General features: G+C 33.2%; 1 protein-coding gene across 3 annotated transcripts in view; it reads left to right on the forward strand.

Annotated features, from left to right (window-relative positions):
* LOC150102499 (transcription factor YY2-like) overlaps positions 1-26,723 on the forward strand; it is a 222,848-nt gene that overhangs the window by 107,987 nt on the left and 88,138 nt on the right. For 2 of the 3 annotated variants that reach the window (XR_016548910.1, XR_016548911.1), the window contains exon 6: positions 25,552-25,613. The exons of the other annotated variant lie outside the window; for it this stretch is intronic. The gene's annotated coding sequence lies outside the window, so the exon portion shown is untranslated. The remainder of the gene's footprint in view (positions 1-25,551; positions 25,614-26,723) is intronic. 3 annotated transcript variants of the gene reach the window in all.

Raw genomic sequence — 26,723 nt, forward strand, 5'->3', positions numbered from 1 at the left:
TTGAGATGGTTTGGTCATGTGATGAGGAGGGAGGAAGAGTATGCAGGAAGAAAGGTCATGCAGCTGGATGTGCAAGGAAGGCAGAAGCATGGGCAGCCAAAGAAGAGATGGAGGGAGCTGGTAGAAGAAGACTTGAGGATGAAGAACTTGGATGCGGTGACAGTCCAAGACAGGAAAGTGTGGAGGAGGCTGATTATCATTAGCAGTGATCCCACTTGAGTGGGAGAAGCTGCAGAAGAAGATACCACTTTTTGATACCTGTCTGGCAGCTCCCCCCCGTATCTGCATAACTATTATCACATCCGTCCCCATTTGTTCTAATTAGTGTAAGCGTTCCTTCTGGTATTCTGTCAAATTTCTTTGCAAATTCTAGCAGAATCATTATATGGCCATTTCCTTTATCCAACCCAACTGTCACTCTATTATTAAAAGTAAATTTCTAAGGCACGATTGACCTTTCACAAATCCATGTTGCCCCTCATAGTGTGTCATATTTTTATGTACCCATTATTGAATACCAATTTTTCCAGTACTTTTACCACCACTCCTAAGACAGTGATTGGTCTAGAATATGCTACTACAGGCTGAGAACTTCCTTAAGCAAATGAATTATTTCGCTATTTCCGATTCCTTGGAACTCTACCGGAACTGAGACATTTAAACAGCATGGTCAGAGGTATTACCAGTTTCCTTGCACGTTCTCATAACATATGAGCTGATTTCCTGAGCCTCTAATCCCTCAGCCATCTTTACATTGAGATTCTGCAACACCAGAAAAACCTTCAATCATCCACCACTCTTTCCACATTAGCTTCTGTCACGTGACAGCATTAACCTCACTTGGATGATATACCCTTGTCAAGTGGTTCACTCAGTTACTCAACTATTTTGTCTTCTTCTGTCACCCTCATCACTTGTTAAGATTATTTATTCATAGCTTCTCCCTCTTACTAGTCACATAGTCAAGGAACTCTAGTATTTCCTATTGCCTGCTGTTGTGTCGTCCATCTTGCTAATTGATTCATTTATGTTGGTTTGATGGACTTATCCTTATTTCTTTAAATTCCATTTTTATTTTGTTAGATGCTGATTGATACTGATATGAATATAAGGAAATTTATATTATACTGCACCACCCTATATTCAGATTAGTCTATATAATACAGAGGAATCAATCATCAACCAAATTTTGCAATCTCACTTTATACAGGCCGAGGTTAATATTATCATTTAATGCTTCTGCAAGGTTCGAATAAGTTTTATGAGCGGTGCAATGAAGAAAAATCAGGCAAAAAACAAATTGAATTCAATAAACTAAACATTTAATAGAGGGTTATAGAACATGTACATTTAAGCATAATTTTCCAAGCAAGATAATCTAATTGAACAATGTTCAAAATATCTGAGACACTAGTAGCCTCTCGGTTTGGTTTAAAGATTGAAGTTAAATTTACAGATCTTATTCTCCAACGCTTAAATACTATTATCTCAACTTGTCTCTATTCAATGAGATAATTCAATTCTTTTATACATCTACTTAGTTCAAATACTCATAACAAACATAAAACATTAGGCATTAAACATTCAGCTGTCAATTCTATATTCTTCCAAAAAATTGAAAATGGTTCACACAGTTCAATGTTCCAGAATTTTACAGTAATTATTCTTAAGATAGAAATTTCTAATTCTCTCTTAGTCAGCAAACATTTAATTCAATTATGAGGCAGTTATCATTTCAAGGGGGAAACACTTTAAGGCTCCATACTTCGGCTATTTTTTAGTAGAACGCCACAGTTAATGTTAAGATATATCAGGCGGAGCTAACTCTTTTATTTCTTCACTATGAAATACAAAAAGGACTGCTCTTACCGGTTACACCTTTTGCACACTGGATTTACTAAAGGCACACTTGAAACTGTAGTTAACTATTACTTTGGAAGTAACACTATTCAAAAGAAATCTTCACTATAATAACTGAAATATTAAACATAGAGTTTCACAAGTCTTGACACACTCATTTTAAGTAATCTACTTATTCCTTATTTTCTTCTATGCATTAAATTCACCTTTGCACTATTCTTCCTCAAAACAATTGGAATTCGTCGTAATTTTAGAATTCCCTAGAAATATTCCAAATTGCCTATTAATTCCCATTCCTTAATCGATTTACAGCATTTCTAAATCCCCTTACTGCCACCCATTACTTCTTTCTTGCTGTCCTGAACGCTTCTCCTCCTCTTTACTTTCGTTTTCCAATTAAATACGTTCATTCTTCCTGCCAAAATCTGGTTCTAACCAGTTCAGCTTACATCTACTGGCTTCTCCCCATATACATTGCATTTTCACGTTCTAAACACGCGCTGACTAAAAACAAGCTCCGTTTCTCCTCCAGCAGCCAATCAAATTCAATCAGAAGAATTACATAAAATCACTCTTGCATACAGAAACAAAATAAAAGGATATTTTACAATTCATATAATATACATTTAAATATGATAAATACTAATTCTTATAATATATTTGCACAGCTTCTTATAATATTAACACAGGAATAAATAAAATAAATTGAATGACATTTTAACACAGAGTTCTTTCATTACTAATACATATATCAAAATTATATAATTAAACAGTAATAAATAAACTCAAAGTAATTATATGAATATTAATTTACGAGCAAGAGATTAACATCAAATAATATTTACAAGTGTTGCTTATGGTGGATTATGTTAAATGTGAATGAAGTATTAAAACATACAAAATATCTTCATTCACAATTTAACACTGCTTCCTACACTCTTCTTATAATCTGATTTTGACCTTATAAAGAGAGAGAACATCCTTATTCCTCTTTGTCTGTATTTTTCACCATCCAGAGATCATTTGTGCTATTTTGTTTACTTGTATATGTTCAGGAACATACTATGTTTCTGTCATCATCCCTCAATCCTGGCCTCTTGAAATTCTTGTAATACAAGAAATTGATAATACATATAATTTTAACATGCAGCTTACAATCAGCCAAAAGTGCATAACTTTTTCACTTTGCAATATTGAAGTGGTAACCATTATTCTCTGCCCATAGTGGCCATCTTTGGATCATCCTGCAATAATCAACAAACAACTGAATATAACTCTTTGGTTATTCAGTATTATTAATAAAAAATTAAACACCAATAGACCATTTATAAAACCCTTTGGCAATCCATCAGTTACCTACCTTATTGATTCTGCTCTGACATTATACTCTTGGATGCTTGTCCATTAACCATCCTGTTATCCATTTTACTAGATCCATCTCCATGACTAGTTATTGTTCTAGAGGACTTCTCTGAATTTCATTTTGTTTAAATCTCATTTTGGAAAATCATTAGTAAAGGCTTTTCCATAGTGGTGCATTAATTTGTTTTATATGAAGTTGGTTGAGGCCATCTCCCCCCATTTCATGTATGTGACACCCCATGTCATTGATTAGGTGATGTAATCTTAACTCATATGCTCATGCAGTTTTTATTCAGTTTTCTTTATTTTTATCCAAAACATTGTCATTTTACTCATCAACTTACCCTAATAATGTACTTGATCATGATTGAAAATGCTCTTATTTTATAGTCAAGTGTCCTGTTCATAACAAAAGCTACTAGCAGTTAATGAAAAGAGTTAGATTGGGTAAACAACATAATTACAATAATTAATGAAACAATATAAATTAATCTATGGCAAAATTTAAAATCATAGAATAGTACAGAATAATTACTCGACTTTTGGTTTACCAGTGTTCTTTTCATACCCAAATTTGAAGGTAACGAACTGCTTGCATTAGGTAATTTACCTAAAAGCATGACAACATTGATCAAGTGTATACAAATTTGCACTTATCATAAACTAAGATTTCTAGGAGTAATGCTGTCTTTCATCATAAACATGTTAATTATTCAGCTAGTTTTGCAGGGCCTCTGAAATTGTTATTACAAATATAGTACCATTCGTAGAGGTATTGATGCAATGTGAGAGAATAATATCTAATACAGTAATGTACAATTTCTTCAACCTTCTGAGGATTGATCCTTTGATTAACTGACCCTTGCATATTTTTATGTTTGCAAAGAGACTGTGGCAGTTTTTTAAAAATTACCTGTGTTTTTGTCTGTTGTGTTATGCACTTTGTGCATCCTTAGAGTTGCACTTGCTGTTTTCACGTAGTACTAAGTAAATTTACAAGAGTTCAGTTTAATTGGTGCAAGGACTTCATTATTTTAGAATCCAGGAATTGATACTCATACCTATAACCAATTAAAAAATATATATATATATATTTAATGAAACTAAAAACTACTATATCCATGTAAAATAAAATTAAAATTAATAGCTCTTAAAAGGATAACTTAATTCTCTTACTGACTAATTCCGTTAATAGTTTGTTTTACATGAGCTTAATCAGTCTACTAGACTGATCACAACAAATTCTTACAAACAAAAGTTCATTATTCATTCTGAGTCAAATTTAGTTATTAGTCAGAATGACTTTCTCTATTGCCAAGATTTGGGAAAGTCTTCTCATAAATGGAAAGCTGTGCACTTTACATGCCCCTTCCACCCATTCATTATTTTTCTTTAATTTTATTTCAGATTGCTTATTTTTGAAATTGTAATTGAAACATAGTGACATCCAATATGACACTTGGCCCATCTTTATAAATAGGATTAACATTCTTTGTTGTAGCCTCACCTTGTGATTATGCTTATGATGATCAGTTAGTTTTGGTTGAAATATTTGCAGTAATAAAATTGTTATATTCTTGTGAATATGTGTGTATAATAAATGTTCATTGGAGTCAGTTCTTGATCAGATCTTTTCCAAAAATATGACTTCTTAACTTCCAAGGGACTATGCAGTATTTCATTCAACCTCATTGTTAGTTTAAATATTCTTAACTCAGGCAATTTGATTAAAAGAAGCACAAATCACCAATTTTTTACCAGAGAAAAACGGTTCCTTTTTCTACTGTACAAAGGACAAAACTTTCCATTTAGCATTTGAACGTTAGAACAGGGCATCTCTTTAATATCTGCTTTTATTACTATTCGTTTGTTGAATAATGTCGATTTATCCAGTTAAAGGATTTATTTACCTTGCTTCCCTTTTTGGAATCCTCTGTTCCAGCTGTCAAGGTTTTTTTTATCTTAAATGGAATTCTCTGGTCTGCAGTCTCAAATTTCCATTTTCTCTCCTTTTACTTTTTTTTTCATTAACCTATAACTGAATGCTCTGTCACCTGTCAATAACATATCAACCTCCTTGGTAAACTTGTGCACTTGTTCAACTAAGTAGCAAGAGAGAAATCAGTAATAGCTGACACGTCATCTTTAGCATAAGGAGAATGCCTCTATGGTGAATGACAGATATCACTGTGCACTTAATAATTATAAATTATAATATAATAAAGAACAATCGAAATTATTACAGCTATCAGAATCTGGTAAATATAGTAAATCTCGCACATACTTGACTTCTTTTTTTTTCTTTCTTTAACATAGATATCAGTTTTTTATCAGGAACATCACAAGTGCTGATCCTACGTGTTTTCGAAACCAAAACAATAAAAAGTAACGTAGAGAAGCAATTGTAAAAAGATTCATAATTATAATATATAAATAGACATAATTATAAAGACTATTTTTACAATCTCAACTGACTTCTATTGAGACATAGAGTAGCATGTAATTATACTTCAATTATTCAATCTTTTGTTTATCAGAACTCATCCTTCTGATAATTGATGGGTCAGATAAATAGTAGATTACTGTAGTTCTCTAGCTTCATTAGTTACCATTATTGCAGAAACTGGTAATAGGATCTGCAAAAGCTGTTGAATAATTATCATGTCCTTACTCATTTAAAAATTATGAACAGTTACAGAAGTGGTTATTATTTAAGAGAGCCATCAAATTTTCAGAAATCAGTGCTTTTATTCAGTTGTGTATTACACTTGGAAGGGGGGGGGGGTAAGAACTTGGATAAAAAAAAAATTAAGCTGTTATATTCTCTTTGGAGTCAGTTCTTTATTAGATCTTTTCCAAAATATAAGACTTCCAAGGGATTATGCAGTGTTTCAATCAACCTCACCTTAGTTTAAATATTCTTACCTCAGGCAATTTGATTACAAGAAGCACAAAAAAAAAAAAACCTTCAGAAACTGGTAATAAGATCTGCAAAAGTTGTTAAATAATTACCATATCCCGCCTCATTTAAAAATTAGGCACAGCTACAGAAGTGTTTATTATTTAAGGGAGCCATCAAATTTTCAGAAAACAGTGCTTTTATTCAGTTGTATATTGCATTTGGATAAAAAAAAATTAAGCTAGTATATTCTGATTTACTTGGAATGTTTTATATCTGCTGTGGAACTACAGATTCCAAGGAAGCACAGTTAACCTTGAAAAACAAGAGTTGAATTTTATGTATGCTGTAAATGGACAAATTTTTGCTTGCTTATAGTTTTAACTAATACATTAGATACTTATACTTAAGTTGTATTATCCATAACTTTTAACTATGATCTGTCAAACCTTCCACTGCTTGAATAATAAAGTTTTAACTATAAACAACTGTATTTTAAGTTAGATGAATTATTGCTGTTTAGTATTCATTATAATTCAATGGTAGATATTGAATTATTCCTTATAATGAATAGGGAAAAAAATCTCAGTCACTTATGTTTTGCAGATGACATTGTTCTCTTAGTGAAAACTTAAGATGCTCAGGAAATTCTAAATTACCCTGAAAGTAAAGCAGGAAAAAAGGTTTAAACATTAATATAACTTAAACAAAACCGATGACAAATTCATATCAAATGAAACTAAAATGAGCAGATAATGCTATTGAAATAGTTGAGGGAATATATGTACCTCAGTCGATTAATTAGTTTTATGGATAAAGAAATAAGGAGAATCATCACTCAAAGAAACAGATTTCAGACATAAGCAGGAGGTTTGCCAGAATACTTAAAAAGAAAGCCGTTTAATGTGTGCATTTCTCCATTGTTTACCTGTGGAAATTAGATGTTGGCAATGACTAAAAAGCAGAAAGGCAGGCTCAAAAAACCTTGGATAGATGCTGAAGATGCTTCATAGAACAAAAAGGGAAATAATAGGAGAGATGACTGGAGAACAAGTTATTGTGAAGTATTGTAAAAGCATGCAAATAGAGATAGGCTGACCATATTAGTAGACTGCCAGGTGAAATGTGGACAAAATTAAGCACTGAGTGGATACCAGGAGAAGCAAAGGTTACAAACGAACAAGAGGGATGATCTACAAAGGTTTGACATGAGATGCTAGTTAATTAACAATGAACTGGAAAGTTGGAGAGAAGAGGGGGTTGGGGCTATATCCAGTGGTCAATGGAAAGAGGCTAAAGAAGAAGGTAATTGAATACATACATCTTGCACTATATACTCCTAGTTAGCTTATGACAGACAGATTCACATTATTATAAATAATAATAATAATAATAAACTATGTAGTACATTAATACTGTGAATAAGAATGAGATAATCGAGAAACCCTGCTTTAAGAGACTATACTACTTTTTCATGTCACTTTAGTACTCTAATAAGCTATGACATTCTCTCACCAGGCACTGAAATTCACCTACCACCCAAAGGCATTCACAGACATAAATACATTCAGTGAGTTAATAGTGAAAATGATATTTAGATTCAGGAATATAATTTGTATAATATGCATAAATTCTACATAATAGTTAATGAGGTGTGTGTGCGTGCGCTATTATTATTGCATGGGCATCTCCATGGAGTTCTAAGACCCATCATGGGAAATCCAAACTATCAACACAATATCTAGCATACTTCTCCTTGAAACCATTAACAGACAAAGCACTTACACACTCTGTACAAAAAGAAACCAAACTCTTGATAGAAAATAAAACACAGGCTAATTAGAATTATTCAAATTATTTATATCAATCAATATACAGCATTTGGCACGATCAATAAATTCGTTAAATGAGTTTTTTATATCGGTTTTTGGGATACTGTTGAGGGTCATGGTTACTGCTGCTCAAATGTTTTCAATGCTGTATCGCTTGCATTTCGTCGGCAAATGAAGTCGGGGGAAGAGAAAGAAGTCACAGGGTGCTAAATCAGGTGAATACGGAGAGTGATCCAGCACACAAACTTGGTTTTTGCTCAAAAACTGTCTCACGATGTTTGAATGATGAGATGGTGCATTAACGTGCAAAGATGAACAGCTGTCTGCATCATGATATTCATGCCGTATGAGACGAATTCTCGCTATCAATCGCTTCAAAACTTCGAGATAAAACTCACCATTGACCGTTTGTCCAGGCAGAAGAAATTCTTTGTGGATAATGCCGTTGGATTCGTAGAAACAAATCAGCATTATCTTTACTTTTGACTTCTCTAAGCAACTTTTTTTTTCAGATGCCCCTGTTCTGGTGGTCTCCTTTCGGCACTCTGGCGCTTTGTTCGGGCTCATACTCGAAACACCCTGTTTCATCACCAGTAATGATCGTTTCAAGGAAGTTTGAGTCCTTATGAGTTTTAACGAGGTCCTTGCAGTGTTCAATTTGATAAATTTTTTGGTCGACGGGCAACTTGTGGGGAACAGATCACGAATTCAATTTACAAAGGCTCAAACTCTCGGTCAAAATGTTGTGCACAGTTGATTTTGGAATCCTCAATTCACTCAAACCACTTGTAAACGTGAGTACGGGATAAACATTCATCACCGTATGCTTTTTGAAGCATTTGACGCATTTCAGTAAAGGTTTTATCAAGTTTAACACAAAAGTCAATTGCAGCTCTCCGTTTGAAACTCATTTTCCGATCATTCGTCAAAACACACTGTCACTCTTGGCACTATAACTCGGTGTCCAATGAAACAAATGTCATAAACATTTAACACAACAGTAACGAAGGCTACTGCTTTCAACAACAAAAAGATACAACGGGTGGCACAACTAGTTTCTTCTATTTTTGAAAAGTTCGGTTTCTTTTTGGACAGAGGGTGTGCAACTGACTCCCCATTTATTGCAGTTTGAACAATACCATTCCATGTGGAATCCTATCAAATGCCTTTGCAAAATCCAGCAGTGTCATCTCATAGCCATTCTCTTTATCCATCTCACCTGTCGCCCTGTTATAAAAATTTAGTAAATTACTAAAGGCATGAGCCCCCTCCCCCTCCCCTTTCCTCACAAAGTACCATATTTTTATCCACCCATTACTGAATTCTCTTTTGATCAACTTTTCTAGTACTTTTACTTACTCTTGAGATACTGATTGATTGGTCTATAATTTGCTACCAGAGACTTAGATCCTCCTTCATTCAAAGAAATTTTGACCTCCTTTCACTAACTTGGGACTTTGCCAGAGCTGAGACTTAAACAGCCTAGTCAGTCATTGCAATTTCTCTTACATATTCTCTTAAAATGTGAGCTGATAATTCCTGCAGTTGTATTTGCATTCAGATTCGGCAGTATCCTAAGTACCTCCAATTCATTGACCTCTGTTCTCCCATCAGTCCCTATTACCTGAAAATACATCCTATGTGCCATAATATCTTCACTTGGATGATATACCTTGCAAAATGGTCACTCATTATTGGCTCAGTAATTTTGTCTGCCTCTGTTACCGCACTACCATCTGCACTCATTAAAGCTATCTTTCCATAGTCGTTTTTCCTTGTACTTGTCACGTAAAGAAAAAACTCTTTGAAATTTCCTTTTGCCTGTTTTGCTAATTTCTTCTTATATTCTCATTTCGCCTTCTTTACCAGACTTGTTACCTTTCTTGCCTGACCATTTGTACTGTTCATGAGTTTGCTGGTCAACTTTCTCTTTATATACCTTCCACAGCATTTTCTTTTTCTGCTGTCATGCATAATGATATTACTCATCTAACCCCTACCTAATTAACCCTCCTTACCTTTAGGTATATAATTTAATATTGTTTCCTCTAGATATTCCTTAAGTATCTCTCATGCACTGCTAACATCCTTGCAGGGTTTTATGCCATGGCACAGCTTCAAGCTTTCTCCTAAATTTGTCATAATCACCTACCTTCTTCCATTTTATATACCTCTTCTTGACAGAATATTCCTAATTTTTTTATAATCTCCTGAATAAGACCTCATGGCCACCTTAGTTACAGATAGCTGTTCTGATCCTGTGACCATGTCTAATACTCTGGATCTTCAAGTTCCCTCCATCACATGCTTCCTCACGTAATTTCTCAGCGGTGTATAAATTCCATTTCCTTCTTATCATGTGATCTTTCTTCCTTCAAGTCTGTATATACATGGTTGAAGTCTTCCATAATAATCACACGACCTTCACTCATTATACTAATTTGTTGAAGTATATCTTTGAGATCATCTTTAGATGCACCAGACCTATGGTAGCAACCAACTGTCTATTTTGTCTTATTGGCCTTGATCTCACTCCAGACTGCTTCCATTAAACATCCACCTTTTTGCCTATCTCCTATTCTTTTTGGCTGCAATTCATCTGTTGTCATCCTATCTACTCTATCCTTCGTGAAGATACTAAACCCTTCACATTCTATTCCTGTAACTACATCATCTGTTGTTAGCCAAGTCTCACCAATGCCAAAGACTTATTCCTCTTGTTCCTAATAGTTCTGGCATTAGTATATAGAAACTGCAGCATCCCTTTAAGCCAGTGACCACCTTTATTTCCTGAATTGACTACCCTCTTTAATATTTTTGTTTGAGAAACTGGTTTCTGCACCTGTTGGTCACTCTCTCACACTCACTTGCTGCATGGGTGCTTTCACACACTCACCTGCACCCACCTTAGATTTCTTAAGTTTTCATGATAGAGAAAGCTTTCTCTAGGTGCTTAACACCAAAATCATTTATTGCAGTCTGTCATCATTATACAAATCTTTCTTTCCTTTAAACTCTATCTACAGGTTTTCAAATGCTACGTCAATCCTTCTGCACAACCTGCATGTTGATTCATTTTCTACTGATGCCCTCGTCCTCAATTCGCCTGTATCATTGCATGGCAGGAGACTTACAATCTTCGCCTTCTCACTTGGCGTCTTTGATTTTGCATCGTCCAACAACTTCTTCACATCCTCCCTCATCGAATAATTTTCACCTCCATGATATAATGTGCCGGTCAAGACAGTTACTTCTTTCTCCTTACCTTTCTGCATCTGTGTGGCTTAAGGGAACATAATTTTGTTATATTTTCATTATAGTCTCCCTGTCTTATTTTTTTCTCATTAGTTCAATGATCTCGATTCTTACCTGCTTCATTCTGTTCTCAGCCCTGCTAATCTTTTGTTGTTTCTGCAACTTTTTGATTTTGTGAAAGATAACGTGCAATTGTTCTATTTCCTTTTTTATGTCCATGTTCTGTATTTCTGCGATGCATATTGAACATTTCTCCTGACATTAACATTTACCATTCTACCGTTGGTATTGTCTACTCATATTCGCTTCGTTCTTGGCACCCAACTGGCATTCACTCTCAAAACCTTAATATGCAGTCACTCACTTTTGCGACAAATATATATATATCTCACCCACACTACACTGTACAAAATCATGTAAATTCAAATCTACTAACAATGACATTTTTGCTCCCATTGCTCTACCATGCATTTGTGCCATATTGACAGTATCGTATTTAAAGAAGAAAAAAAAAAATGCTTACTCGCAAACTAAGCTGAATCACTCACACACCCATATAAAACAAACTACAGTGTGTTAACCATATAAAAAAAAATGAAGATATCAAAAGAGAGCTAGGTATTTACAGTGTAAATGAAAATATCAAGGAATAATATTGGCTACCAAAAGAAGTGGATAAATATAGACCGAAGGGAAAGAGAAAGGAATACCTGATGCAAGATGGAAAGATCAGTGAAGCTGGAACAAGTAAATGTGTAATCCATGAAGGAAGAGGAGAAGAACAGTTAACCTAATATTATTAACTAAATTATGGAAAAAAATAACTTATCTTTCAGAAGTACTAATAGCACAATGCATACAATATGCCACCTCAGGATGAACACCCAATAATTAGTCAGGTCAGTTGAAGAGAATAGCATGAATAGTTTAGTGTATATTTACTGTTTTGCATCAGTAAAGATTGTAAGTTCTAGATAGTTACAGAAATGTTTTTGAGAAGTATACAAGGAGCATGTTTCTTGTTATTGTGGTGGTTTGCCAAAAAAAAAAAAAAAAATGCTGAATTCATAAATACAAGTTTCCATTAAAACTTGCTTTACTTATTGTTTCTTTCTTAATGTATCTGCAATAGTTTCAAGATATTCTGATACCTATCTATTGGTGATTGATTTGTTCTTCTTTGGGATGCTAATGTAAAATACCATACATAGCATAATATAACCTAACATCTGAGAGTTAGGTTAGATATAAAACACTTGATCTAACTTTATTAGAGACCACAAATAAGAGAGTTCTTAGAAAAGTTATGGACCCAAATAGATGGCATCAGTAGCAAATCATAAAAATGAAGAATAGAAAAAGTTCACATTGCTTGCATTCAAGGATCTGTGAGCAGGAGTAGTCTAATGTGGTATGGTCACAAATAGAATGGGAGAGGAAAGATTAGCAAAACAGTTGTTTGATGGCTATAAAAGATCCAGAAGAAGACCACGGTCCAGGTAGATTGATACAGTCACAAGTGCCTTAGAAGAATGAAATGTTAGATATTGACAGTATTGGAGTGCTGACAATATCTAACATTTCATTCTTCTGAGAGTACTTATCAAGTACTTGAAGATGTAGCATCCCTGTGTGTCATGACATAGCTGTGCATTATTTAACTTCATCTGTGTATGTTAGCTAAGTGTTACATCAAGTTTTATAGCTTAAGTTAAGTTCTGTACCTTAAATCTAACTTCTCTGGAGTATTGTATAGCTGATTTTTACCATTAAATAACAGCACATTTTTTTTATAAAAATTTTCATATTTTCAAGTAAATAATGCCGTTATTTATAAGAATAGAAATTGTAATCTACAAAAGAAAGGATCTTGCATAATCAGAAAAATAAAAGAAAAAAGTCTGCTTTAAAAATCGGTAGAAACCAAATTATAATTATAAGTTTTATTTGAAGTACTGCAAGCAAACTGGGCTTTTATCATGCATACAGCTGTTGCTAATGCTATAGTTCTTGGTCCCACATTATAAAATTGCCCAAGTTCTGCTATGTGTAATCATTTCATGTGTTTATATTCAATAGAAATCTGCTAAGTGGAGTGGTACTCTCACATCAGAAAATTAAAAATATAGTTTACTTACGTAAATATAAAGAGCCAATAGGCTTCATTTCGGCGATAAAAACATTATGTAAATTAAGGGGATATTAAATCCCACATTGTTTTAAAACTGAATAAGAAACTCAAAGATTGGAATCAGAGAGTTTCATGCTGAATATAGTAAACTATAAAAATATCGGCGATTACTAGCGTGAGTTAATGCAAGAAGTCCAAGCTCACGCTAGTAATCGCCGATATTTTTTTATAGTTTACTATATTTGGCATGAAACCCTCTGATTCCAATCTTTGAGTTTCTTATTCAGTTTTAAAACAATGTGGGATTTAATATCCCCTTAATTTAAATATAGTTTACTTACTTTGTGCGTGTGTAAAAAAAAAAACTATTGAACAATCTTTTATAGTTTGAAATGTTAAAAACTTAGTTTCGCTGACAAATGTCAAAGTTATTGGTTTTTTCCCAACCATTGAAATCCATAGACACTATGAAGGTTTTGAATTTTCGAATTATAAACAAATGTTATGTACTTTGCATACAATAAGTATGTTACATGCATCAGAATGTACAGGGTGTTCGGGATAAATTTGACATATTTATAATTAATTATATTTTTCCGTAAGTTACATGTATTAACACACACTTCTCTTTATTTAAAAGTTTGGACCCTTCTTCATTCATATACAAGATGTCAGAAAGGATGGATAGCTGGAACCCACCTGAATCATGGAAGAGAATAACTTGTATCATGATGATTCGTGCCCGCCATCAAAATAAGGATATTACGACTGCTGCCCAATGCTCCCTGAATACAGTAAAAACAATCAGGCATGAACTAGAGACTTGCAATGGTGACTACGAGGATGTAGCAAGAAGAAAGATCCCTAGCAGACGATCTGATTGCGTTCGTACAGCAGAATTCCTCGCAAATCTGCAGGAACAGGTGTTGAAGAACCCTGGCATTGGAATTCGGGCTTTGTTCGTGGAGTTGCTAACTGTAGTCAAGCCCTGGATAACAAGGGTAGCCAATGGTAGGCCGTATGTATGGCAGCAGGATTCGGCCCCTTGCCACACCTCTGGGAAAAGTCAAAAATGGTTGTCTGAAAATTTCTATGACTTCACCAGTCCAAATGTTTGGCCTCCAAACTCCCCAGACCTTAACCCCATGGATTATTTTGTATGGGGCGCAGTTGAAAAAGACACCAATCGCACTTCCAGTAATACAAAAGCCCAGTTAATGGATAAAATTAAAACAGTTTTTGCGGCCCTTCCCAGGGAGACTGTAGCATCAGCTTGTTCGAGGTTCCGAAGCAGAATTGAAGCTGTGATCGATGCTAATGGTGGTTATTTTGAGTAAATCTTGTTGATAGTATTGTAATTAACTCTGCCTGTAATGTTTTTTTGTCAATTCATTAAATTTAATAGATACAAAGAAGATTTTCTTTTTCCTTACGAAACTGTCAAATTTATCCCGAACACCCTGTATTTACCCCCATATCTGCTTACTCTGTCCTCTCTAAAAATACTAAATCCATCACATTCTCTCCCTTTAACTATGTCATCTGCTGTTAGCCTTAGTAATTCCTAACTTTTGGTGAGGTTGCACTTGACAAACTGTTATCTGTTCGTTCTATACATCTTTTTTTCCACCAATTGATGATTACGGTCAATAAGAGTTGTAATTCAGCTGTAATTATCAAGAAGTAATTTATGATTCGCAAGAAATGTTTTTATCTTTGATCTTAAGAATAAGAAGAATGAAGCTTGTTCATGAATTATCTTCACAACTAGGCTTCTTGAAGGCAGTTGTCTTCACAATGAATTGCCTAGCATCTCATAATGCATATCAAATTTCCTTGAGGATATACATATAGCTGTGCATTGTGGGAAAGGCTGCTACCCAGACTAGTTTTGACTTTTATATCAGGTCTTATCAGCTATATTCATGGAGATACTGAGGGATAAATTGGTGGCATATTTTCACATACAGATAGAAAAATGGTATCACATTATTAAATTACTCTGAATAAGAAAGAGTTTTAGCTGGTTCAGAAAGTAAACTATATTTGGCTAGGATATGCCACAAAAGTTTCATTGAAGTATCTTTTTGATGTTGTGTACATAGAAGCATTTGTTCATATATCTGCAAGAGAATATATGCCAGAATAAGTTTATTGATAAATTGAAATTATCACATTTCGCACAACAACTAACTTTGCTCATCTGTAAAGAGTACATTGGCTCATTGGTGTCTTATCCAATTTTTATGAATACATCACCATCGTGTTCTACAATGAGCTGTAGATAAAGGAATGCAGACTTACAGGCGTATGGGCCTACTTGTTGCAGGTGTCTTGCTACAATTTGTCAAGATATCCATGTACCTCTGTTTCAGTGCAGCTGACCTGCAAGCTGACTTACCATTTTGTGTTGATTATGTTTTGCTGTTATAGCTAAAAATCTTTTTTCATGCTCCTTGGTAGAGTTAGGGCAACCTCTTAGCAAACATCTGGAACACATTCCAGTAGTTTGCTAATTCTAGATACAATGCTAATGTGAGACTCTGGCATTATCTAATTCTGTGGCCTTCAAACTTTTCCAATAATTCTTTCCTGTGTGAAATCATCTAAATTATGTCTCTGAGACATTATAAGACTTCCAAATTCGCAACTTCTTTCCTTCACAGTCTGCATAGCACAGCATTTTGCCTTTTATCCTACTGAGCACTGCCACATGGCCCCTTTGTTCATGATTCGGAAATTTGCATGTGTACCTGCTTTCATCTTGAAGTCATCAGTTATACAAATTACCACAAGCTGATTTGTCTGAATTTGTGGTTGTAATCTTCATAAATAATGTTCGTCCTTAGGTTTTGGACACCAGTGTATTTAGAACATTGCAACAAGAATTGTGTGCCATTAAGGCTGTTCCTGCAGATTAAATTACTTTTGAAAGATACAGCATAGCAGCAGGTGGGGGGGGGGTCCAGACAGTGGCTATGTTGGAAATTATGTGCAGAAGTCTGTTTGTCCCTGTTTTAAAAATAACTACAGAAAGAAATAAAAAAAAAGTACCCTAGAAAAGTCAAATAATACCAAAACTTCATCAAATAAAAAAAAAAAAAGCACTTCCTCGTCCATTTCTCCATCATCTGTGATATCAGTAAAAACAATCATGCATACCACTATATACAGGCATCAAGCCCAATCTGTTATTTTTAGCCAAACCCCAACAAACATCCTCAATGATTACATTTTCTTAGCATATGTGCTGTTGTCAGATTGGATATTTCTTGCATTAAGGTTAATAAACCTGGAATCCCATACTGTGTGATGTGCTCTAGCTCAAGATTTCCTGACTGCTTTAATTCAGACCACCATGCTTACCTGTCTCAAAGTTGATTTTATACAGTCTATTTATCCAGACTGAGATGATCTTCCCAAGAGACAGGCATGTCCTAGGAAGGTAATCCATGTCTCAAACTAGTTCTCCTTTTCCATCTTAACAATCTTTGCAAGCAGTTGTAAAATAATCCTCATAATTTTCCCACCATCCTGGACCTCTTCTTAACTAGCTTGCCTTATAAATACAGTATAGATGTCTGACCATAATTATCCACTTTTTTTTTCCCCATCTTACAGATTGAGCTCCTCTGGCCACTCTCTCAGATTTGTACTATCTTAATCTTAACTGAAATGAGTGCCTTCATTTACTCAGTTTTTTACCTATCCTCCAATAGCTATTCAAGCCATGATTTTCTAAAAATGTTCCGTGGCAGTCAGAGATAAAAATACATCATACAGTCATTGATTTATATTATGAACTCTAATTTCTCATTCTTAACCTCTTGGAGATCCATCAGTTAATTAGTGGTCACTGGTTCACCGGTAGAAGATAAAACTTCCATTGTTCTCTTTCTGCCTGGTGTTAACCAAGTTCCATGAAATCCACCCCTTTTTGGACAAATTAGCCACAAATTGCTGCAATAGTACATAATACACAGAAGGAACTGATGTATTATGTAATATTGCAGCAATTTGTTGCTAAGTAAAAAAGGAGTATAAAAAGGGCCTAAAAAAATTATGCATGAAGACATTTCATGTGCAAATTTTTCTTCTTTTTCACTTTTGCACTGATTAAAAACAAAAATATAATTTCTTCACAAGTAACTCTGACTCAGCAAAAAACTCTCCATCTCTAGGTGTTTGGGTTACAAAAGTACAAAATCTGAAATGTAGAGTTTCTGATTTTATATGAGGGGTGCAGTGATTACGACTGAATTGCAACATAAGTTGTTTTTTTTGGGGGGGGGGGAGATGTTTTAAGAAAATGTTGATAATTGCATCTCTTTGCTTTGTGTTTTGAATGTTGAATTTATTTTTCTTTATTTAAGGGATTATATTTGCAATTAACTTGTTACAATATTGCAGTATAAAATATTATACGTTTAGAATGTTTGAGTAGTCATATTTTATCTAGTTGTAACTGTAAGTCATTGAAGTGATAGTACTATGTGTTTTCTATTCTTAATTAATTTGGTGGCTGCATAATATTTTTTTATTTTCAATTGTTATTATTACATGACACCTCCAGGGAGTCCAAAGACTCAAGAGAGGGACATTGTTAAACTTCCATCTACACCATAATCCATCAGTTATACATGGCTAGTACACATAATTGCACGTCTACTAGGGTGAATTTGCCTCCATCCAATGAAAAATCTGTTTCTGGAAGAAAGAGTTCATATAAAATTTGTTTCTTCACAACAAGAAGCGAACTCATTTCTTTTTTTAATCAAAGGGCATTAATTTGAATTCTGCTACAGAGTCACAGAATCACACCTTCTAATAAGTTGTGAAATTTTTTTCATATGAAAATGATGCAGTATTTTAATTTTGAAAGCAAAGCATGCAGCATTAAAAAAAAAAAAAACCTATCATATTTGTAACAGTATATTTTAACCTGTTTAGTGGAAGGAGGAAATAGGGATTAAAATAATATAAAATTAGTGTAGAAACTATATACACAAAAATTTTGGGTTTTTATATGCAAATTATAATTTTCATACACTTGTGGATACACTTTCATATATATTATGAGATATTCTTAGTATTCAAAGCTGAAGTAATGCAGAAGACATAATTTCTCATATATAAGTAGTGAATGGGTATATTACCTTATTATTAAAATTCTCTGGATCAGAGATGGATCTTTTGGCCTTTAGTCAATACCAGTCTAGGTAGTGGCCTTTCCATAATGCATTGCATTATACATGTCCAAATGGTCAGGTGCTTTGCATTATGGGATACTAAAGCAATATGTGAAGGCATTAGCCTCTATATATACAAGTAGCACAGTCGTGACGATACTTCATGCACAAGCTTTATGCATGAAATATCTTCATGATAAAGGATTAAACCTAGAATATAATTTCTTGGCAGCTTTAATTCGTTATAATCTTCTTGAAGGCTGTCTATCCTTCACTCTTTACCATGAACCTGCACATGTGCTCAAGCCAGTAAATAAACAAACCCACATACCACCAGCACCCTATACTGAAAGTAGGTATTATTAGTACTCCCAAAAATAGAACCTTAATAATTTGCTCTGAGGAGGAGACTCTGAAAAATGAATTTGAAATAGTAATCAGCAAAACATATGTAAAATAAAAAGACTACTAAAAATTAAAAAAAAAAAAATAAATAAATAAACCATATAATCATCACATAAATACAACTAAAAAGAATAAAAATTACAGTAAGGCTATATGGGGAATATATGAAAGAATAGACAATATACTGTAAAAATACAACTTTTAAACTGCCAATAAAAAAGCTCAGCTCTTCTCCTTCCTCCAAGATCTTGTCCACCCGTGTATACCAGATCGATTGCACCTGTAACTGATTCTATATCAGTGAAACAGATCATGTAGTCCCAAAATGAAAAGGACAAACGACACATTAGGTTCCTTCATAATAGAAAATCAGGCATTTCTGATCAAGTACTTCAAATATGATGTGCCACTGGATTGATTGGAAAGTCACCCAGTCCTTGTACTGGACCAAAACATGGTACAAGTTTCAAGGAATTCTGTTTAATGAATAATCAGCCAACCAGATCTCAACAAAAATGAAGGCTTTGTCCTTCATTAATGCCTCCATATAATTTAAGCCTCCAACATGAAGAAATGAAGGCTTTAAAGTCCTAAGGATCTGGATTAGTTCATACATTACTCACATAGCATCTGGAAAAAAGAAGAAATTTAATTGAATGAAGATACTTGGATTCTTAGACAAAAATATAAAATGACAGGATTGTAGAGAAACTATTAACTGCTGTAATGGATAATATCTGAAAGTGTAGTGTTACTAATATATGGAATTTTTGATTGTTTTTATTATTTTTATTTTCACTGGAGGACATGCTGTGGTCATTGATTGACCAAAGCAGTTGAAGATGATATACATCTCAACAGAACATTTACAGGACAGTTTAAAAAAATGCATTGAAATAAATGATTATTCTCCCTCATATTCATATACTATATTGTAATTACATTAGTCCAGGACTGTGCTAGGAGATATGATTCTACAACTCTATTAATTATTATTGTTACATTACACATCCAAGGACTCATTGTCGGAGAGCACTCTAACACTGCCATTAGCCACCAACACACAATACCATCTACTGCCCACTAATAGTATTTTTTTATTTGTAAATTGGGAGAAAAAAAAAGAAATCTGCTGCTTTCCTTCATCTGAAAAGGCTGTATAAAGATTTCTGTCATCACGACAAGAATCAAAATCAGGTCTTTTCCAGTTGAAGGACAACACACTGTCCCCATCTTTCTTCCAGTTGTGCTATGGTGGCACTTATTTATTTACATCATATCTTAATATCTGAAGTTTAAAGATGTCGAGAAATTATATTCTTAGTTTAATCCTTTATCAAAGTGTAAGCAAACAAAGTTTGTACCCGAACTATTTTCACAACTCTTATAAAGAAGCTAATGACTTCACGCCACTTGCTTTAGTATCCCATAATATAAAGCACATATCCTTACAGACATGTATAATGCTATGAATTATGGGAAGGGGTACTACCCAGACCAGTTTCAACATTTATTGAGTTCTCATCATTGGGAACTATACCCAGAAGTGATACAAGGTTGAAGTAATGCTGAAATCATATTTCTATATACAAATAGTCAAAAGGTGTCACACCTTATTATTAAAATACTCTGGATTAGAGGTAGTTGTTGGATGTTTTTCCACTTGGTTATACTATAAATTAAAGATACTAAGAAATTATATTCTTGGTTTAATCCTTTATCCAAGTGTAATCTGAACTATTTTCACGACTGAGCAACTCGTACTCATATTAATGTCTAAAGTAACGGTTTTTAGAGATAACCTCGTGTTGTACTCTTTGTGGTAGCATTCTTCTTCTTTTGACTGAACTCTTATTCGTTTTACATTAATGTCTCATGGTTCCTTCTCTCCCTTTCTACCATATACTGATACTAACATATACATATGTCCTATAAAATTCCTTTACCAAATATGTATTTCATACCCCTTCCCTCTTCTGCCTATGATTGTACCAGAGATGGTAATTCAAATTGTGACATTAACCCTTGCTTTTTAATGAAAGAAAATATAGTGAAAGTAATGTGAAAAAACAAAAAAGGGTGATAAAAGTAGAGACACTGACAATAGTACTTCAGTGTAATTTTAGTTTAAAGTAATGAACTGACAAATAATATAAGGGGGACCGGAAAGTAATCAATTTTTTGAACTACATTTTTAATATAAATTTTATTAAAGAAAAAAATAACATTATTCAATTATATAACCACCATCATTAATTATAACCTTATTCCAACGATCTACTAAGTTTAGAATTCCTTTTTTGAAAAATGTTTTTTCTTTGGAGGCAAAAAATTATATAAACTCCTTTGGACATCATCTTGCGAACGGAAGGTTATTCTTATGCTGTGTTCTAAGGACCTGAATAAGTGATAGTCACTAGGGGCAATATCCAGCGAATATGTAGGATGTGGTAGAAGTTCCCATCCTAACTGCCTAATTTTTTCTTGAGTCATTCTTGCAGAATGTGGTTTTGTATTATCTTGTTGCAAAATTACCCCTTTTCGATTGACAAGTGCAGGACGTTTGATTAACAATGCTTGATGTAGTCACTCTAATTGTTCACAGTAGATGGCTGCTGTGATAGTCTTACCTTGTTCCATGAGTTCTTAAATAATAAATCCATGAATATCCCACCAAACGCACAACAGAACCTTTTGTGGATGAAGTCCATCTTTAGGTTTTGGAATTGGAGTTTGATTTGGCGAAAGCCACTGTTTTTTGCATTTAATATTCTTATACAGAACCCAGTTTTCATCACCAGTTACGACTCATTCCAAAAAGGGGTCATTTTGTTGTCTGGTCAACAATGAATTACAAATCGTCCATCTCTGTGCTTTATTGTTGTCTGACAGTTCATGCAGTACCCATACACCCTGTTTAAGAACCTTACCACTCCTATCTAAGTGCTCTTGGACAGTTGACCAGGATGAATTAAGTTTCTCTGCTAATTCTTGTATGGTTTGTTTTGGATCTGATTCAACGAGAGTCTTAAGAGCATTGTCATCTAGAGTAAGAGGTCTTCCAGATCGAGGATGATCAGTGAGATGGAAATTTTTTTCTGCAAATCTCCTAACCATCGCCGACATTTGTTAATCTTCAATACGTCTCCATAAGTTGAGCAAATGATTTTGGTAGCCTCGGTCGCATTCTTTCCTTGGTGAAACAAAAAAACAGCATACAATGGTGTAAATGGTGCTCTTCAACTTTAAAGTCTGCCATATTAAAAAAAAAATAATCTGAAATTTAAAAAAAAAAAGATTTTTAAATAAAAAAGTAATTCTAATATTCAAATAAAAATAAAAATTAATAATTTATTTGTTATTTAAAAAAATACAATTGGCTAAAAATGAAGTATTAAAAATAATTGATTACTTTCCTGTCCCCCTTATATAACTAAACAATTAAATGTGGTTTTCCTCTAAAATGAATTTTGCATTGTTTCAACTAAATAGTGAATTGCTTATGTTGATAAGCTCTATGAGAATGAAGGGATATATTTATGAAGTATATAGAAAAGGTGTAATTGAAAATCCCCTTTCAAAAAAAAAAATTATTTGGTATATCTCGATGTCAAAAAATGATCAATTTCCGGATACCTACCCTCAGTGACTGTACTACATGATTAAATTTATTACCAATCTCATATGTTTATTAATATTTTGTTTATTTGTTTATTAATGCTGTTTGGATTCTGGTTGGTAATTGTGAATCCAAGTCTCATCCATAGTAATAAATCAACACACAAAATCAGTTTTATTCTTGTTAAAATGCTCCAAGCACTGTTCAGAGATTTTCATGTGAGTGTGTTTTTGATCTGCTGTGAGCAAGCTTGGAACCCATCTTGCACAAAGCTTTTTCATTTGCAAATCTTCATGCAAAATATATCCTACACATCCTTTTGAAATGCCTATAACCTCTCAGCAATTTCATGCACTTTGACTCACCAGTCATCCAATATATATCGTGCACTTGATCAATGATTTCTGGTGTTGTTGCGCTTTTTGGCCGTCTTTATATGTATGATCTTCAAGGCTGGTACAGCCACATTTAAACTCGGCAGCCCATTTATTAATTGTCGAAAATGAAGGAGAAGAGTGTCCATAAACTTTTACGAACTTTGAATGAATTTCTTTTGCCGTTAAACCTTCTTTTACAAAGAATTTTTTAGCCGCACGATACTCAATTTTATCCATTTCAAGGGATACAGACAATAGTTTTATTTCAGACAGCTGTATAAAACATACTACTTGATAGAATGACTTGCAATTTCACATGGATGCTTATGACAGATGTACAACTTAGGGGAAAAAAATCTTGTTGAGTGTGTTGTCATTTATGGTCAAGGGCGAGAACTTTTCAGACCACCCTCGTATGTAGACAACACATAAATTATTGTATTATTTTTAATTATAAAAATTTTTATTATTATATTATAATACCTGGGTAATTCTTTTCTAACATTTCTACTAGGTTTCCGTAACTGATAACTTTGTGGGAAAGTTTGTATTATAATTTAAATCCATATGTTTCAGTAAATAATAAAGTGGAAAAAAAAATGAAATAGAATAAAAAAAAAAAGTAGTAGAATTTATACTCCTTTAATATTTGCTATAATAGCTTATTTTATATAATTGTCATGAAATATATTAATTATATTAATATTATATTGATATAATTAACATATTTATATTAATGTCATGAAATATGTAAAATAAATTATTTTCAAGTGTTGGAGATGAACTTTAACATTGTAGTACTCTAATAATGTTGATAAGGTATGGTGTTGAATTTTTTTTGGCAGTTTTGCTATTTATTTGAACCATATCATGGATCTATTGTAGTGATGACTTTTTACACATTTATACACTACTTTAAAAAAAGAAATCCCTAAAAGGTAGCTTTTTATTTTTGCTGCATGTGTATATAAATGCATACTTACACTCCGAAAATGCTATTGTTCCACTAGTAAAGTATCAGTTCCAAGCTCTAATCAGCTCTAATTTTTGTTCTTACTTTGACAAACTTCCTAATTATCTTTAGAGATTAAGTTTTCTTTTCATAAAGAATCTCTTTTGCAGCTTAATGTCGCTACGTGAGTAATAATTACTAGAAGTGGAGACAGTGCTCGTTTTCTTTAAAAGAAAATGGTCTTCTTTTTGAGGAATAATTTTTGAAATATTCATGTTTTGGTTGCACATGGATATTATATTTATAGATATGAGACTTTGTAACAAGTAAGAAAATATCACACTTTATTCTGAACTGCAAGAAGTGCATGCCATTTCAAACATAAAAAATTTTGTTTGATCTTTGGCAGGAACAATTTTTGATTGCATTGTTGCCATCAAGAGAACTATTCCAATGTCTCACTTCTGTAAGAAAAAGGACTTGTCAAGCAAAAGCAAACAAAATTAATTAGTAGTATATGCACATCTCTGAGTCTCAAGACCTGTGGGAAGCATGGGTCTCTTCAGCAACGTATTACGTTCACTCATCATGAAAAGAATTGCTCCTTACTCCATGCTGAATATAGTTTTCAATTTTCAGAGATGTCTCTTCATGCCTCCTTCTCCCTAGATTGAAAATATATTTTCAGAGTCCTGCAGAAATTCCTCCAACTTATCTTATTTCTATTCCTTTTTCAAATCTTTATCATACTTGCAATCCACACACCATAATGTATAGTCTCAATATATCATCTTTGCATAGCAGATCTGAGCACAGTAGTCCTTCAAAGTGTAGACTCAAATACTTAAAAAGAAAAACAGTAACTTATTCACAATTGACATCATCCTTTTCAACATTTCATTGTTGCTTTGTATTTTCTTTAAGATATGGACTATGCATTTTTTCTCTCTTGTTCACTCTCAAATCTAAATCCCTTGCTTTGTGAGTTTTTGGATGCACAGTCTTGCCAGTCTAATATGTAGTCTAGGTCTCTAATCTTATACTGATCTATTCAAGTTGTTCTGATAATACAGCATTCATTATGTATTTCCCTTTTCAACTTTGCATCAAACATACAACTTTACCCTTTAAACCATTGCTAGCATCATCAACATTACAAATTCAGTTATTTATATAAATAGAAGCATGCTCTTTCTCTTTTTATATGTGTAAATATATATAGCCCAATGCTTTTCTTCATATCGAAATAGGCACTGATTCTTTTATAGACTTTCATTTAGCACGGTTGTAAATCTAACAAATATTTTTGGAAACTTTTGTACTCTGAAACAGAAAAATTTTTTGAACATGAAATTTAAGGAATAAATATATCTCAGCGCTCAAGAATAATGTAGTATTTGGTGCTATTGTAATTATGCTTCTTACTTTTCTTTCTAATAATGTATCAGGGCATTCAAGCATTTAATGGAGAGGGCACTTTGTTACTTTAGTAACTAGAAAATATTTTTAGGGTGTTTATATAATCAAGCAGTTTTTAACTTAAAATATTTTTCATATCAGGCATCTAATAATTTTAAAGAATTATAAAAAAAAAATGTTATACTATGCACCCAGCTGAATAACAATCATGAATATTATATATTACGTTTGCTATCCTGTATCTACACCAGTTTTTGAACTCGAGGGTTCTACCAAAGTGTGACTAAGAAAGTACTATCAGTGAGCAGTGGAGGTAAGTGTTTAAATTTATATATTAACTGACTTTATCAGTAATTATTAATAATGGGTAATGTACAACCTCCACAACTAGTTAATTTTGTCTATTCAGATAACAAATATAAAGGCATTCTCTAAGTATCATGTGTGTGCGTGTGTGTACTGAATATCTAATGAGTAGTATTAGTATCTGCTAATTGACTTGAAAACTACTTTTCTACTTTATAAATTTAAACTATTTTCCACTCATTATCCTATCTGAAAGTTCTCGTTTTCATGTTTATTTTTTTATATTTCCAGTAGAAAAAAAAAAAAATATATATATATATATATATTATTATTAATGGATAAATTACTTTAATGTTAAAAGATTGAACTGCTAAGTTTCATAAATTGGATTTCCATATAACCTTGACATAAACTACATAGGTCATGTAATTGGGATTGTTGGCACACAGCATATTTTTTTTTTTAAAGACTAACTACAAAGGTTTCCCCCACCACCACCTTACCATGCTCTTCTTATTTTATTCTTTTTCTGCTTCTCGCACAGAAATTTCAATTCACATTCTTCAGACTGAATAATTTATTTATTGAAATTAATATTTTAGCTACTAGTGAATGATCATCTGAACTGCCTTTATTTAAATAAAAATTAATCTTCTGTACATTGCTTCAGTTAAACAGTTCATAAGAATTCTAACAGATAAACATTTATAAAGTGAATTGCTAGCACTTTAGTCTTTCAATTCAAATTTCTGTATTTAGGTTGTAACTACTTCCTCTTATTTCTTTTTTTAATATTTTGTGATTATTCATTATAATATACCTACAGTTTTTTCTTTTCCCTCACATTATATTCACATTTATTATCAACAAAAGTCATAATAATATATAGGAACATGGTTACTGTCATCCTTCCCCCAGGAAACTTAAATATAATGGACTTGATTTTATGTTTGTGAGAGAAGATCCCAGAAGGAAAAATAAATTCACTGCCACAATTTGAGACCAACTAATTAAATGCTGAGAAGTAGTCAAATGGCATGTGACCCATATATTGAATCATCACTCATGTTTGCAACCAAACTGAAGCATGTAACATAAGATTCCCCCTGATATATAT

The sequence above is a fragment of the Typopeltis vanoorti genome, chromosome 10 (assembly GCF_054136105.1).
Source record: "Typopeltis vanoorti isolate ZY-2024b chromosome 10, IOZ_Tvanoo_1.0, whole genome shotgun sequence".
Lineage (NCBI taxonomy): Eukaryota > Metazoa > Arthropoda > Arachnida > Uropygi > Thelyphonidae > Typopeltis > Typopeltis vanoorti.